The sequence below is a fragment of the Manis javanica genome, chromosome 5 (assembly GCF_040802235.1).
Source record: "Manis javanica isolate MJ-LG chromosome 5, MJ_LKY, whole genome shotgun sequence".
Taxonomy (NCBI): domain Eukaryota; kingdom Metazoa; phylum Chordata; class Mammalia; order Pholidota; family Manidae; genus Manis; species Manis javanica.
The window spans coordinates 69,854,254-69,871,812 of NC_133160.1; the positions used below are offsets into that span (position 1 = coordinate 69,854,254).

A 17,559-nucleotide genomic window follows, 5' to 3' on the forward strand; every position below is an offset into this window, starting at 1 on the left:
CAGGAAATGCTGTGTGTAACACTTTCTTCTCATATGTGTTTTCTTGTAATACTGTACTTCAAAAGTAATTCCTAGTAGTCAGATGGCTAAATAAACTCCAGATTCCATAATTAAAAGGATAAAATACAGGATTAATTCATTAGGCTGAAATACTAAGGAAACTTCTGTCCCTTGGCCTTTTGTAATTTCTAATCTTTGGCAACACGCAGAGACCAACATGCAAATAAATGACATACCAGAGAAAGGGAAAGAAAAACCTTTTCCTCTTCTGTCTACAGTAGGTAGAAGACCCACACCATTAACTGCACTAAATTACAAGCAATAGAATCTTACATTGTTCTGTTAGGCAGAAAGACAGGCATGAGTTGGATGGAGAGAGAATACAGCCAGTAAAAGGGACTCAAATAGTTAACCAGATAAAACGAGAGGGCCAGAAAGGACTTACAGTGTTGATTAGATAATTAGTTGAAGTTTCAAACGCCAGGAGTGACTTGGAATGTCTGGGTATTCCCCAGATGAAAACAGTTCCCCAGATAAAGAAGAGTATCAGAGCCCAGCCCATGTCTTCCTGTACTAATTAGATCAGGCCTCCAAGGCTAAAGATTGTCAATCAAGGACTTAGTGGGACAAGGGTCATGCCACTATAAAATCTACTTAGCCTGCAAAAAAGTACCAGCTTATTCTTTAACTTTAACTATATGCTATTCATTCTCTTATTCCAGCTCCTTAATCAATTCAGTAACTTTGGAACCAGGACAGGAGATAGACCTCCAAAGCATAAATGAACCTATGTGGATAAAGATTGCTGAGATCCAGACCAAAACAGTCACCTAAATAACCCTATTCTTAAGATAAAACTTCAAAGGAATTGTGAATCACCTGTATACATAACACCTTATGTTGACCCCTTTCCAAAAGGCCCTATAAAACCCCAAACCCTAAGCCCTTAAGTGAGCCCCCTCTCTGAGGTTGCCAACACTCCCTTTCTTTGAGTGCATACTTTGCCTTAAAGGCTTCTCACTGCTCAGTGTAGTGTGTTTTGTTTCTGCACTCTTCCAGTGGTAAGCGTTCTTGTTATTTTGCTATTTTATTCTATTTTCTAGAATTAAGCACAAGTCTTCACTCTCTCTGTCCTCCTTCAGACAAGTAGGAAGCAGCTACTGAGATCTCTGATTTGGTGACCTGGGTGACCTGGACAGGAATGCAGCAATACGATCATGCTCTTTAGTAGCCTGCCTGTCTAACCCAGGCCCACTCTGTTACTTTATTATAGGGGGCAATAAAACTTACTTTGCTTTCTTGACTTTGTTTTCACTCTGATTTCCCTGCATCTCCAAACAAAATTCCTTCCCAACAGTTTAACATGTCTGGGCATGTTGGGAGACTGGGATTGTTCCAAGCCAAGCTCCCTGTGGACTCCTGATAGTCCAGTTGTTACCGGCCAGCACACTGTTTTTTCCCAGGATCGTGTCTCGGAGGTGAAGAAGAATGAAGCCAGTAGACAAAGGTACTCAGCAACGAGCAAAGCTCTCTTAATGAGTGAAAAGAGAAAGCTCCTGCTAATCATGAGGGGCTTCAAGTGAGGATGTCATCAGGGCTGTGATGTCTGGGGTTTATATTGCCTCCTGAGAGGATGAGGATGAAGTCCCACTTCCCCACCGGCTCACAAGTCACTCCTGATTGGCTGAAAGTACAATAGTTCATTTGCATAGGGCACAGTCAGAGCTCTATCTAACTAAGTGTACTTTTGAATGGCTGAGCTTTATCAGCAAAGGGCATAACCAGTCAGAGCAGTTGAGGTCTATCTAGCTAAGTGGCTGAGTTAGATTGGGGCTTTTTGAAACGTGTAAGTGTTCTGAAACTTCTTCGAGACCTACAAGGGCCCTGAACTTTATCTGCCTGCATCTTATTATCACCTCCCTCACGATGGTGGGAATGGGTGGATATTGTCAATAAAACCATAGACATACTTTAAGCTCAAGGTGGGATCTCTACTCCACAGATACATAGAAGCTGTTATTAATACCTACATTTATTACAGCTACACCTTGTCATGTATATATTCTCACTATATACCCACATATAGGAGTTATTTTATCTAAATAAACCTAACACCAGCAACAATTTGAGTTCATTAATTCTACTATTATCTAAACTGTTAAGGTAATTTAGGGTCTTGACAGAGATTTAGATTCCTGAGAGGGAATAGTGCTCTTAAGTTTTATAACTACTTATTCTTAATAATTTTAAATGTCGTATATAAACCTTGGTGTCTTACTAAATGACATCTCATTGTCATGAAAGAGTAAATGCCATCAGCACTAAGAAGTCTTAAAATACAAGGAACATAAAATACAGCTATTCAAACAATGTCCTGGTGAAAAGCTTTTTTTCAAATAGAACAAAATTAGCTGAGTCCCTCATCATTCACATGGTAAACATCTAGTGTATATGTATACCATAGTACATACTATTGTACGTGTACTAATATATAATAGTATAGTATACTATAGTAGGAATTGTATTAAAGTATAAGAAGTACATTATAGTATAGGAATTCTAAGCAGGGAAAAGTAATTTATAGCAATGCTTTCAGTCTGGAACATCTCTAAAATTGGGGGGTATGGAAGTGTTGCAAATGATATCATAAGGCTCACCTCCATAAATTTGCTATGTTGTTGGCTATAGACTGAAAGTTTGTGTCTCTCCAAAATTCAAGTGCTGAAATCGTAATCCCTATGGCTACCACAGGAACTTGACCCTCAATAAGGGGGAATATATATATATATATATATATATATATATATATATATATATATATATATATATATATATTTGCTTAGCTACTAAGAAACAATATGTATTCTCTTTTCTGTGAATTTATTTTCCTTAAGTAAAAACAAATACCATCATTAATAAAAGACTTGACATAAGATTTGTCAGTTAATGAATAAACAATTGGAAAATTCAGAATTAGCAAAAAATTTACTTATCTTTGAATCTAATATTTTGAATGCTTATAATAGGTGATGTCCTCAGAGACATTAGAACAATTAAGAATGAAGCAAATTTAAAATGATGCTTTCTTCGTAAAATAAGTAAAACCTTAGATGTAATAAATAATATAAAGGCATAGTCTACAAGTGGCTAATGGAATAAGGAGTTCTGGGAATTTATGAAAAGACTGCAAAGGAATAGATTGCATGCAAAACAGAGCTTATGAAATCAGTGGCAATGCTACACTGACTCAATTCTAAAGACATAATCCTGGAACCAGAGGAGGCAATGTTGAACTGTGTTGTTGTAGCCTCCAAACATCATTGCAAAAGGAAGTGGACATTTTCCAGAAGCTCACAATATTGTAGTCATTTCTGGAAAACAAAGTCTTAGAAATATGAGTAGAGCTAAGCAATTATAAAAGAGGTTATAAAGTAATGAAACCCTGGGGCATATGAAGAAACACAGTGGGAAATAAATAAATTCATAAAACCTGGAAAAGCAATAATCAAAGAAGAAGGAAGGAGAGTCTAGGATTGTCAGCATTTTAACAGCCATTAAGAAAAATTATTGGCAACTATATAAGAAAAGAATGTTAAAATCCAGTTTGATGACTCGTGAAACAGATTACAATAATGTTTGTTGTAACTAAGAACATATGAATTAGCTAATTCTCTTTGGCAAGTCTCCTGTAATGAGAATTCAGGATTCTCTTAGTTTTTCTTTTATTTTGTCCAACTTTCTGTTTCCCAGAATAAAAAGTAAATATAAAGTAAAGGTAGACTCAAAGGACTGGAAGAAGTCTCAAAACATTATCTGGCCAATTACTGCAAGACCATTCCCAAAGAGAACTATTTTACAGCACAGCTGTTTTTCAGAGAGTTCTAAGGACAGAGATTTTGCAGCCATCTTTGGTAAACAATCCCAACATTAAATGACTTCTACTGTCAAACATAACCCTTATGTTTCATCAGACTCATTGGACAGCTTTTGATAGAATCTGGACCTGAGCACCACCTTTTGAATAAGCCCACCCACCATCTCAGAGAGACGTAGATGTCACCTTCCCTAGGCTACAAGCATCCTCCAGAGGGCACGTCAGCAAGCCACAAGCCGACCTTTCCCTTGACCACTCCCCTCAAAGAGCCCGCCAAAATCCGGGGCATAAAAAACCTCTTGGCCTGTTAGAGACCTCTTTCCTTCGTTCTGCTGCCCAGGACAGGCAGGTCCCTCTCAGGTTCAGCAGTAAATCTGCTTGGACTGTGGAGTTCACATCCCCTCTTTTTTTTCTTTAACCTATCCCCATTTCTTTCATCTATTCCCTCTATCCCTTTCAGCTTTTATTATGAGTTAGGAGAGATTCCTAGTCGATTTTCCTGTATTCTCAAGTGGAGGAGCCTGAATAACTTTTAACCTTCTCTTGACAACTCAAGTTTTCCAGAAGCACAAATCGTAAACAGCTCAAAAATGAATGATTGAACAACCTAAGACAGGCACAGTCGCAGAGGGGCCATCAGGTGAGAAATTGGGGATCAACAGTGGTGAGGCTTAGAACCTCACCCCCTCTGTTTTGAGAGAAATCTTCTGCATCCGTGGATGTTTTAATGCCCTTGTCTAGCTTGGATTAACACATAGTCTACAGGCACACACCTGATCATCTACATTTGCTCTCTTGCAACACTAAACTATGTTTTCTACCTTTATCTTGCATCTACCTACCACTTCAGCATTTTATTAAAAAAAAATAATAATAATAAAAAGGGAGAAATGTGGGATTCACATATAAATCAAGTATAAAAATCAAACGAATAATCATAATTGACCTGATTGTTTATAGTTCATGATGATCAAAACCGAAAGTTTCTGTGATGATTGCCCTTGCACTGTTCACTATCTAAGAACTTATTCACTATGTAAGAATTTGTTCACCATGTAAGAACTTGTTCGTTATGCTTCAGAAGATTGGAGACTGACGAGAATTAGGCTTGGGGTGGATTAATGATTGTGCATTGAGCATTGACTCCCCTGTACAGAATTTTATTGTTGTTAACAACCATTTGATCAATAAATATGAGAGATGCCCTCTCAAAAAAAAAAAAAAATGAATGATCGCAAAGTGAATTCACCCTTTACCATGACCCCAGGTCACAAAATAAGAACACTAGCAGTCCTCCAGAGCCTTCCTTGTTCTCCCTGCCACTCACTGCCCCTTCCACATCCCCAAAGATGATAACATAACCACAGATAACCATCTGACTGTAAGACTTTAGTTTAGATAGGCCTGTTTTTGAAATTTACAAAAGTGGTTAGACTCTATGCTCACTCCTTTTTTAGTAGCATTTTAAAATTGACATATACTTCACAACAAATTCACCACATTAAAGTGTACATTTCAGTTTTTACTACATTCTCTATGTTGTACAACCATTACCACTGATTCCAGAACATTTCCATTTCTCTCCTTATCCCCCGAACACCCTGTAGCAATCAGCAGTTAGTTCCAATTAGTAGGTTCTCCTTTGTTTCTTGCTTCTTTTGCTCAATATTATGATGTGATATCCATATGCTGTGTTCAGTAGTCAGTATTTTTTTAATAAAGGAGTAAAGTACAGGTTTTTCTAATTAATTTTGGTTCCATACACAAGACTAATGGTTTAGACCTTCATTGCATGCTAGTATCAACCAGGGAGAGTTAAAAAACACTGATGTGTAGAACCCATCCCAGATAAATAAATGGCAATGCGGTAGGGGTAGGCTGCAGCATTAGCAGTTTTAAAATTCTCCAGATGATTCCACTGCAGAGCCAAAGTTAACTACCAGAAACAACTTAATTAACCGGAAGAGGACTTGATCAGGAGAAGGCTGTAATCATAGAGACAGATTCTCCTGGGCTCTCAGGTATACTGAGCTAGAATCTTGAGGTGGTGGGTCTGGGAATCTGCATTTTGAACTGTGCCTCTTATTATAAGGCAGTTTCAGAAACACTAAGGAAACCAATAATTATTTCTAAGAAAATAAATGACTTCATCAACAGAGGTTTCTATTGCTTTTAAGCAAGAGAACACAAATGCTGGTTTAAAACATTTTTTTTTTTTAAGGGGAAAGCGCGAACGCAGTCCCCCACTACCACAAATAATGCAGTCGAGTTTCCCACATTTGGGGAAATCGCAGGGGTCAGCACATTCGGAGTGCAATGGATAAGCCTCGCCCTGGGAAAACCACCTTCGTGATCATGGTATCTCCCCTGCCAGGTAAGTACGGTTTAAAACATTTTAAACACATTAAAAAGAAACTATTTTAATGTATGATTTAGAAGGATGAGGGGGAAAATGTATTACATCTGTCTCATTTGTTCTCATTTGATATTAGTATAAAGTGTAAACCTGTTGGGAAGTAGCTTTTTCCACCTCCTGCTCTGAGGTTAACACAGGAAACAGTTCTACTTTTTTTAGACATCAAATTAGTCTCAATGTTGTCAACAGACTGTGAAATTCCCAATTTGCTTTTCATTCCTAGTGGACAACATACAAAGAATCTTCTTCACATCACCAGATAAACACACTGGGGAAAATTTTTAATGTAATTGCCAAGAAAAATGGTAAACAAAATGGAAAAGAAAATAAAACTCAGAAAAGGAAAAGAAACCTCAAAATGGTCTGAAAGGCACTTCATTACATATTCTAGTATAATAGTAACAACCTTACATATTGATAAATAAGAATATTTTGTTAGAAGCTAGGGTTGGCATTATGCTCTTGGAATGTATTCCTATCATCTGTTCCTGTTGGAGATAGCTTATATGTATCGGGAACAAGGGGAGTGCTTTATGTAGTACTTTCCACACATTCTTAACTCTTAATAATGTATCCTTCTCTCTATTGAAGGGTATTGGCTCTTAGTGAAGAATTCTCTTGATGTATTATGTGACCTGGTAATTTTTCATCTTATGTGTTGGACACTAACAGTCAAGTAGGTTAGTTATTTATTCTGTTAGTTCAGTACATTAGATGGTGCTATAGTTGTATGAACATACTAATACATTTTTAAAATAAAATTTTAATCTTAGGATAATTTAAATACATAGAAAAATTGGAAAATAGCCCAGAGAATTCCCATATACCCTGTAGCTAGTTTCGCTTGTTATTAACACTTTATGTTAGCATGGTACATTTATAACAATTAATGAGCCAGTATTGATAAGTAATTATTAATGAAAGTCCATGCTTTATTATGATTTCCTTCACTTTTACCGAAGGTCCTTTCTCTGTCCCAGGCCCCCATCCAGGACATCACATTACTTTTAGTTGTCATGCCTCTTTATCCTCCTTTTGGCTGTGACTGTTTCTCAGACTTAATTACCTTGTCTTTTTATAACCTTGACAGCTTTGAGCAGTGCTGGTCAGGCATTTTTTAGAAGGTCACACACTAATAAACTTTTTAAAATATCGCCTTTATTCTTAGATTCCATACATTAGAAAAATATGACTTAAAGCAATTCTAAAAGGAAAAACTATCTTTGGAAGATGGTCAAAACTATTAGAGTTAACTCACACAGACTTGAACAACTGATCTTGCTGTATGCAGAAATACTACAAGACAGAATAAGTATAACCAGTAGTTAGAATTACTGTCATTTCAAAAAATTGGAACTTCACTTTACAAATTAATAAGAATTGAAAGTTAATAAGATTTGAAATTATTTATTCTTCTGGGTTCCAATCTATATTATTGTTTTTACAGTCATCAAGTGAATATTGAGTTCTGTTTTCTAATAATCTTAAATTCTGTTTTTTAATTTATCACTATTTATAAACTCATTTATATGTTGAAGTAAAATACCTGCTTGACATTTTTAAAACTAGTCTAGTACTCATTCCATCATATTAATGTATTATATTTATCTAAATACTCCCCATTATGTAATATTTGGGTAGTTCCCATTTTTTTATATTATTTCTACTAACATTTTTACAAGAACAATCTAGAGTCGAACCAAGGTGCATTTTTCTCCAGCAGCACATATAAAAATGTATTCCTCCCCACATGCTCACCAACAGTGAGTTTTCTTTTACACATTTGCTGCCCTAACTAGTATGCAGCACTGCTTGCAGGGGGCTTTGCTGTACGCTGCATTATAGGACCAAAGCTGTACATATTTTCATGTCTTCTTGTGCAAATTGTTTCTCCTTTTTAAAGTGGAATATCAATGCCAACCTTACAGATGCAATTAGATGGAGAACACTTTATTTACTAATATGCCTCCTAGGGAGAACTGTCCTTTTTGGAAAATGGGAGTTTGCAGTTGAGGATGAATGTCAGAAGGGTTTTTTTTGAGACCACAGATGATTTCATTGATTAAGGAAGAGGACGGAAGAGAGAGGAAAAGCAAGAAAGGGGGTGTAAGGAGGGAAGAGCGAGAGGTCAACACTCCGCATTTTGACATCTCCCCTCTGTAACTTACTCAGATCTGTAATGAGGTACTTGTAAAATCCCGCCAAGTGCTTCATATAAATGCGTAGAATAGTTGTGGACAGAGGTCTACATATAAGTAAATGGTGGTAAGAGGAAAGGGAAAATAGCCTGCCCATAAAAGAGAAGGCAGAGAGAAGTCAAAGGACAAGCATGTGTGTGTGTGTGTGTGTGCGTGTGTGTGTTTCAGGGACCACAGTAAAATTCTCAGAAGCCCTTTTGATATTGGAGCAACTGGATTTAAGATAAGGGTCATGTTTAAGCTGAGTGTAGGGAGACCCCAACTGATACCTGGATTGTATATATTTATACATTTAAAATGCTAGGCCTTTGATAGTGTGTCATATCTAGTTCTTCCTATCATTTGAGGTGATTTTATTCTTGTATTATGGAAAAATATACTTGTATTCAGTGCCTTCTTCTCTTTTTTTATCTCCCATCCACAAAAAGGATATAGATGTTATTGTAGTTTCTTTGGGTTTTATATTTTATATTCTGGTTTCTTGTGGATTTATAATTTTTAATCTACTTTGAACTCATTGTAACTTTCTGATATGGCTGGGTTAAAATTGATCTAAGTTAATTCTTTTTCATACCACTGAAAACATTTATTTCATTCTCTATTGCATTACTTCCAGTGTGCAATAAAATAAGTCATTAAAATGGTTTGGACCTATGACTAACCAATTTTTGAAACCCTAATGTTATAAACATCATGAACTAAAGGTTTTGTAATCAATTTTAAAGTCTGGTCTTATCATTATAATCTTTTAAAAAGCAATTTTTTGACATTTCTGCCCCTTTTCAAATGAGTTTCACTATCAGCCAAAACCTGCCAGGGATACAAGTTGGTAACAGGAATCATAAAATTTAGAGCTGAAAAGTATTACAGGGATGACCTCATTAAACTCTGATTTAAACTTGAGATAACAGGTGAAGAGAACTTGAATCACTGTCCCAAGTCACTGCCAGTAAATGCAGTCTCTGCGGACCATCTCAAAACATGTAATAGCAAAAGAGGACCTTTTATTTGTACTGTCCTTTCACTTTAATTCGCCTTACTTTTATATTTAGTCTAAACCACACTAAAATAATCTCACCTTTCATTTTGTGGACTTTAAATCAGCAAGTCAAAATGTTAAGAGCATAAGAGTGGAAGCTTGCCACCTACAGGTCAAAAGAAAGAAGAAATCTTTTAGGTTTTTTTGGAATAAAGCTCTTAGGACCATTAAAGCAAAAGGGTGTTTAAAAACCTTTGGGAGAGTAGCTCTCAATGCAGCACAGGAGAACTTTTGTAAAAGGAACGGCTGCCTTCATTCTTACCAATGTTAGCACAGCAAGTTTCTACTATATTTTTTTTTTCAGTAGTATGTGGTGCTACAGTAGCAGAAAACAATGACAGAACACTGGACAGTATGAATCCACAATTAGAAAGGCATGAACATGTTTCTTAGCAACTGAGAACATGATATCTCTTTTTTCTGTTGGTATTTCCTCCTCACTGCTAAGAAATATCTGAGTAGGCAATGAAAACCCTATGTAGGTATACCTTATTTTATTGTACTTTATTGTGCTTCAAGGATATTAAGTTTTTTTTTTTTACAAATTGAAGGTTGGGGACAACCCTGCATTGAGCAAGTCTATCAGCACCATTTTTCCAATAGCATTTGCTCATTGTGTATCTCTGTGTCACATTTTGGTAATTTTCACAATATTTCAAACTTTTTCATTATTACTATATTTGTTATGGTGCTCTGTGATCAGTGATCTTTGATATTACTATTTTAATTGTTTTGGGTGCCACAAACCAGGCCCATATAAGGACGGTTAACTTAATCAAAAAGTGTTGTGTTCATGTCCTGGCCATTCCCCTGTCTCTCTTCCTCTCCTTGGGCTTCCCTATTCCCTGAGACACAACAATATTGCAGTCAGGCCAGTTAATAACCCTGCAGTGGCCTCTGAGTGTCCGAGTGAAAGGGAGAGTCACACATCTCTCACTTTCAATCAAAAGCTAGAAATGACTGAGCTTAATGGGGAAGGTGTGTTGAAAGACAAGACAGGCTGAAAGCTGGCCTCTTGTGTCAGTTAGCCAACATTTGAATGCAAAAGGTAAGTTCTTGAAGGAAATGAAAAGTGCTATTCCATGAACACAGAAATAATAAGAAATTGAAACAGCCTTATTACTGATATAGAGAAAGTTTTAGTGGTCTGGGTAGGAGACCAAACAGCCACAACATTCCCCTTAGCCAAGCCTGATCCAGGGCAAGGCTCTCTCTTCAATTCTGTAAAAGCTGAGAGAGAAGAGGAAGCTGCAGAAGGAAAGTCTGAATCTGGCAGAGGTTGGCTCATGACGTTTAAGGAAAGAGACATGAAAGTGCAAAGAGGCTGTGAGTGGTGATGTAGAATCCGCAGCAGGTCACCCAGAGGATCTAGCTAAGACAGTTAATGAAAGTGGCTACACCAAAAATCTGATTTTCAATGTAAATGAAACAACCTTATACTGGAAGAAGATGCCATCAAGGGCTTTCAAGCCAAGAGAAGTCAACGTCTGGCTTCAAAGCTTCAAAGGACAGGCTGACACTCTTGTTAGGAGCTACTGCAGCTGGTGATGCTAAGGTGAAGCCAATGCTCATTTATCATTCTGAAAATCCTAGGGCCCTTAAGAATTATGCTAAATCTACTCTGCCTGTGCTCTAGAAATGGAACAACAAAGCCTGGGCAACAGCACATCTATTTACAACATGGTTTACTGAATATTTTAAGCCCACTGTTGAGACCTACTGCTCAGAAAAAAGATTCAAAATATGACTGCCCATTGATGATGCACCTCATCATGCAAGAGCTCTGATGAAGATGGGCAATGAGATGGATGTTGTTTCCATGCCTGCTAACACAACTTCCATTCTGCAGCCTATGGATCAAGGAGTAATTTCAACTTTCAAGTATTACTTAAGGAATACATAACGTAATCTATAGCTGCCATAGAGAGTGATTTCTCTGAAAGATTTGGGCAAAGTAAATTGAAAGCCTTCTGGAAAGGGTTCACCATTCTAAATGCCACTCAGAGCATTCATGATTCAAGGGAAGAGGTCAAAATATAAACACTAATAGGAGTTTGGAAGAAGTTGATTCCAACTCTCATGGATGACTTTGAGGGGTTCAAGACTGCAGGCAGTCCCTGAAGATGTGGCAGAAAGAGCAAGAGAACTAGAAGCGGAGTCTGAAGATGTGACTGAGTTGCTGCAATCTCATAGCTAAACTGGACAGATGAGGAGTTACTTGTTATGGATGAGCAAAGAGAGCAGTTTATTGAGATGGAATCTACTCCTGGTGAAGATGCTGTGAAGATTACTGAGATGACAACAAAGGATTTAGAATATGAATATATTCTAAATAGTGGAATATCAACTTAGTTGATAAAGCAGTGGCAGGGCTTGAGAGGAGTGACTCCCATTCTGGAGGAAGTTCTGCTCTGGATAAGATGCTACCAAACAGCATCGCATGCCACAGAGAAACCACTCAGGAAGGGAAGAGTCAATCGATGCAGCCAAGTTCAATGTTGTCTTATTTTAAGAATTTTCCACAGCCACCCCAACGTTCAGCAACCACTACTCCGATTAGTCAGCAGCCGTCAGCATCAAGGCAAGACCGGCAACAAGACTCAGATGATGGTTTTAGCATTAAGGTATTTAAGATATGAACATTTTCTTTTAGACATAACGCTATTGCACACCTCATAGACTATAGTATAGTGTAAACATAACTTTTAGATGCATTGGGAAACCAAAAAATCCATTTGACTCACTTTATTGCAACACTCGCTTTATAGTGGTGGTCTGGAACCAAGCCTGCAATCTCCAACGTATGCATCAAATGATGTTGGGACAACTGGATAACCATTTGGAAAAAGTTCTTTTAGAGTCTTATATCATCTGCTAAAATAAATTCCAGATGGATTAAATATTTAAATGTGAAAGATGAATAAGACCATAAAATTACTAGAAGTCTATATAGGTGATTGTAACATAATTTCTGGGTTGGAAGACCTTTCTAAACGTAATACCAAAGGAAGAAAAGCAAAAGAAAATGTAGACATTTTACAAACATTTACAAATATTAAGAAAAATCACTGTTCTTTCTTCCTCATTAATAAAGAAAGGCTAATTAAGATGAGATAACACCTTCACCCAACTTGGCCAAACAAAATTTTAATAATGATATCCTGTGCTGACAATAGCTGGGGAAATGACACTATTTGTAGGACCTTTTGGAAGAACAATTTGGCAAAAATACATAAGCCAAAATGTCCACTTACCCATTGACCCAATATCTGTCTCTAATAATTTATCCCAAGGATATAATCATGAATATGAGGAAAGACTCAGCTGCAAATACATTTTTTATACTATTGTTTTTAATAGCACCCAAGCTGGAACTGAACTAAATGTCTGACAGGATATGGATTAAATAAGTTAGAGTAGGTGCTTGTGCAGGATAATATGATGCAACTGAAAGTATTTTACTGAACTTCATTTAATGATATTGAGGAAATTTATTAATATATTATTTGAAAGAAATAGATTAGATAGCAGTGTGTTTTGTATGATTCCACTTACAGATTGTAAAAAACATATCTACATCCACACATACAGAAGAGGCCTTGGAAAACCATACCCCAGATATTAATAATGGTTATACCTTGGTGTGTGGGAGGAAAAAGACCAAGAGTTTCCTCTAAAAATGTTCTTAAAGAGTAAGAGAAAGAATTTAAAGATGAGTGTGTTTAAAAAAAATCCCAGAATGGAAACGTGAATAGGGGAAGAGGAAAGGTAATCCATAAAGATGAATAGGGCCTGGCTATGAGGAGATAAATAAAAGTACTTAAGAAGAATAGAGATGCCAGAACATGCAGTAACATTAGTCAAGGATGAAGTCAGATGCAAAGCAGGACCCCACAGAACATGACGCAGGAGCCGGCGGGGAGGGCAGGGCAGTACAGGCAAGTACGCACGCCCGCTGCATGTACCATGTGGACTTTGTTACCCAGGAGTCAGTTTAAAACAGTTAATGAATTCTCCAGTCTAAATAAAGAGATAAGCTGTCTAAAAAGCTCCACAGAGACATACTGCTAAGTGTTCACAGGTCAAAACTCATTGAGTCAGTTTAAAACAGTTAATGAATTCTCCAGTCTAAATAAAGAGATAAGCTGTCTAAAAAGCTCCACGGAGACATATTGCTAAGTGTTCACAGGTCAAAACTCATTTAAAAATAGCAGAGATACCAGACTTTTTAGAATGGCTCATTGACAGTATTTCAAAATGATTGAGAATATGTCACTAAAATATATTTTCTAAGTCTCAATGTTTTTACATATAGAAGAAGAGAGAGCTAACTGAAATTCATTTGATTTTCACTCTTTAGTGAGTATTTGCTCCTAGATTTCCTTCTACTCTGTCAAAAAGCTCATATTCTGCCACGTGCAGAATTTGTACAGTTATGTTCGTGTAGCCATTAGCTTCTAGAGAAGTTGTCTTCAAACTTTTTTGATATGACCCAATATATGCATATTTATTTATAAATTAAATATATATATATATATCCTACCAAGCTAATGATACATAAATTATATAACTTAAAGAAAAAAATTAAAATTACGGAAAAAAAGTAGAAATTCTAATATATTCTTCTTGAATCCCAGCGGACCTCCCCTCCCTGTCTGTGTATCTGCCCCTCCTCAGAGCCCACTGACTGCCGTTTGGGTCTCTCGAGTCCCACTGCCTTACTGTACGTTTACATGGCTGTGTACCTTCGGGGAGACACTTAGCCTGTGTGCCTCAGCTTATCTGTAAAACGAAGATAATAATAGAGCCTGCCTCACACAACCGCCGTCGAGATTAAGCAGGCCAGTGCCCGTGAAGTGCTCCCCGTCGTGCTGGCATGCCGAAGTGCTCTTCAGTGGTAGCTAGGATCTACGACTGACATTGGGCAAGAGCAGGCCTTCTTTCGATGACTGTTGACTTAAAGTTGATTATTTGTGGGATTTAAGATTTCAAGTTGTTTCATATAAAATAATGCATGGAGATTTGTTATCCTTCCTTATCCCTGTGCCCTTTTTTTTCTATTATTTTCCCCAGGCTGGAGCTAAGCACATGACTTTTCATATCTTTAGTGAAATTACAACTGTGTATTCACCCTGAGGGTTCACAGTTTCCCCAGGAAAGGACAGTGATTACTTTGTATTAAAAAGATCATCTCTTCATATTCTGTTTAACATGACAGCAGTGATGCCATGAGGACCAATCCCGGCTGCACATTATAATCATATGGGGAGCCTGATGCCCACGCCCCAACTCAAGAGCTTCTGATTTAATTTGTTAAAATCTCCCCAGGTGATACTAAAGTGCAGCCAGGGATTGAGCAAGGGAAAAGTCAGCCCTTTATGTCCATGGTTCTCGCTCCTAGCTGTACATTCCAACCACTTGGTGAGCTCTTCAAAATACCAATGCCTGGTGCCTTGACCTCAGTCTAATTAAATAAATATCTGCGGATGTGGTCAGGGCATGAGTAATTCTTAAAAGCTCCCCAGTCGATTCTTACATGAAACCAAAGTTGAGAAATACTGTTTTATGTAAACCAAATACTAACAAAGACAGCAAACCACAATAGGAATTTTAAGCATAATTAGCAACAGATGACTGACCCTTACACACCTCAGGGGAGGCTGACTGAATGATGGTGTGCTCTACAATCATCTGTTGCTCACTCGTGAGCCTCCCTAGCTTGAGTTTGGCTTTGCTCTCAGGCCAGCAAACCCATGTGGGAGAGAAAAGCCCCACCACTCTTAGGAGTGGCCCACTGGTGTCTAGAAACTCTTTGAAAGGGTAAAGTATTACACCAAACCTACTATTATTGTTACTTGTCATCATTTTTCTTCAACTGCCTGGTTGCTTATCTTCTCCAGCCACCTTGAGAAGTAAAATACATCTTGCCTTGTCCTTTCCTCTTGCTCTTATCTCCCTTTTTGCTCATAGGGCATTATTTCTAATTACTAGGCACACTCTCCCTTTTTCCTCATGGGGCATTATTTCTAATTACTCTAAAAAGGGCAAGGGGGATAAGGGCACAAAGGAAAATCACTAAAATTGTAAAGCTAGGAAAGGAAATGTCCCAGAATTGTTTTTTATAACAATGCCCCAAATACCAGACTTACTTCTCTAGATATCTTAATGTTATTTAGTTAGGTTATCATAGTGCATATTTAATTTAAACCTCAAAGTTGCTTTAAGAATACATTTTACAGATAAAGAAACAGATTATGAGAGGTTATGTGACTTGTCCCTATGGCAAATTCAGAATCTGAATTTTTTAAGGCCAGTACTTCTTTGACTACACTAGAAGTGCATCGCAGAAGCTGATAGATACCTTTCTGTCACTATTCTTTTTTCATGGAAGGGAGAATCTCTAGTGGCTCCACAAAAGATTATAACCCACTGTTCCCAGAGCCTGGAGATAAGGTTAAGCTCTGGGAGTTACAAGTATCATGATTGTGGTCATTAGAAGGTGCCCCTATTGCAGAGATGATTCCCAAATCCAAGCAGTAAATTTAAAGGGGCCACTGGGTGTTGCCTCCACAGAGCATGTCTGAATATGATTAAGTAAAAACAAAGTAGTAGTCAAGTAATTATCTTAACATGTGAATAAAGAGTCTGACAAAAGAAGTAGTGAACAGAAAGCTGGTTATGTTGCTGGTTAGTGGTGGATCTCCAGCATTGCTCCTGAAGATGTGTCTGCCTAATGCTGTACCAGGAGCCCCTTGTTATGATTCCAGCTTCAGCAGGCCATCTTCCTAGCCTCCTAAACTTTCACACCCAGGAGAAAAAATTCTTGCTCAGTTCATATCCGTATTTTGTTTTTTCTAGTAGTTACATTACAAATATAAATGTGAAATTAGCATCTGGTTTATGTAACAACATTTCTCTGAGTTTGATTAGTATGAAAAGCTATAACCATGGCAACCCAGCCAGCCTGCCACACTCGGAGATGCTGGATTCCTTTGATCTGCCGTTTCTTTCCCCTCACTAAATGGAGCATTTTAGGGCAAGACAGTGGCATGAACTAGTGAGTCAAGAACTGCCCCTCAACTTAAATGAGTAATTAATAGCTTTGGGAAGTTCCAAAAGGTGACTCTAATGTTCAATTGTTCCATACTTTACATAGGAAAATCATCCTTTGTTATGTTTGGCCATCTAGGCCATCCTCTAAAAATAGAAAAATGGTACAATGCAGATCTCTTTTATGAAATTTAATTTCTGAGATCTTCATTTATAATTTATGCTTTTTTCCCCCAAAACTTCAATCTAAGTATTTCTTTGAACTCATTTAAAAATACTAATTTTCATTTGCTTTTTTCATTGGGTTTTTTCTCATGAGTTTTCTTTGTTCGAATATTATTTAATCCATTGCAACCTTTTTTCTTCTACTAAGGCCATGAGGTTAAATGGCACTTCCCCCCAACACTGAAATCACATGGGTTTTTGTGGACCCCATAGCAGGAGGGGACTCCTCTGGGAACTGGGATGTTCTTGCGGCAATTTCTCAGCTTCAGGGGTCATGGTTTCTCGCCTATGAGAAATGAAGGACCAAAAATAAAGCCTTCTGTGCAGCCCTTCTCTGTTTGTCAAAGCTAAGTCAGGTTGGAAAGAGTTTGCATCACCAGCTCCATGTCTTCTAGAGGTCTATGGACCTTGCCTTCAAGGTTACATTTATTTTCAGAGATCTTACTCCTCTGCGTCTCCGGGCCGCCCAGCTTAACACAAAAAAGACACTGTTTGCCCATCCCACAGTAAGTCTTCCCTCTCCCCTATTCCAAAAGTTCCTGCCCTGCTCTGTTTCACTTGTTTCCAGCATTTTCTTACCCCCTCAGAGTATGGCTTAGTCCTTGTGGAAGGAAGTGTGTGCTGAGTGTTCCTGATATTTCCTTAGAGCTTATATCACCACACTAGTCAATTCTCTTGCATCCCCTCAAACACACAGAAGCAAGGTTGTTTTTCGTTGTTTTGCACTCAACCAAAATGTGATGTCCGTGAGTTAGTT

General features: G+C 37.6%; 1 non-coding gene across 1 annotated transcript; it reads right to left on the bottom strand.

The window, feature by feature from the left end:
• Positions 1-6,092: 6,092 nt before the first annotated feature.
• On the bottom strand, positions 6,093-6,256 carry LOC118968268 (U1 spliceosomal RNA). The gene has a single exon (XR_005055841.1). It is a non-coding gene; the product is annotated as a U1 spliceosomal RNA (small nuclear RNA).
• Positions 6,257-17,559: the final 11,303 nt, after the last annotated feature.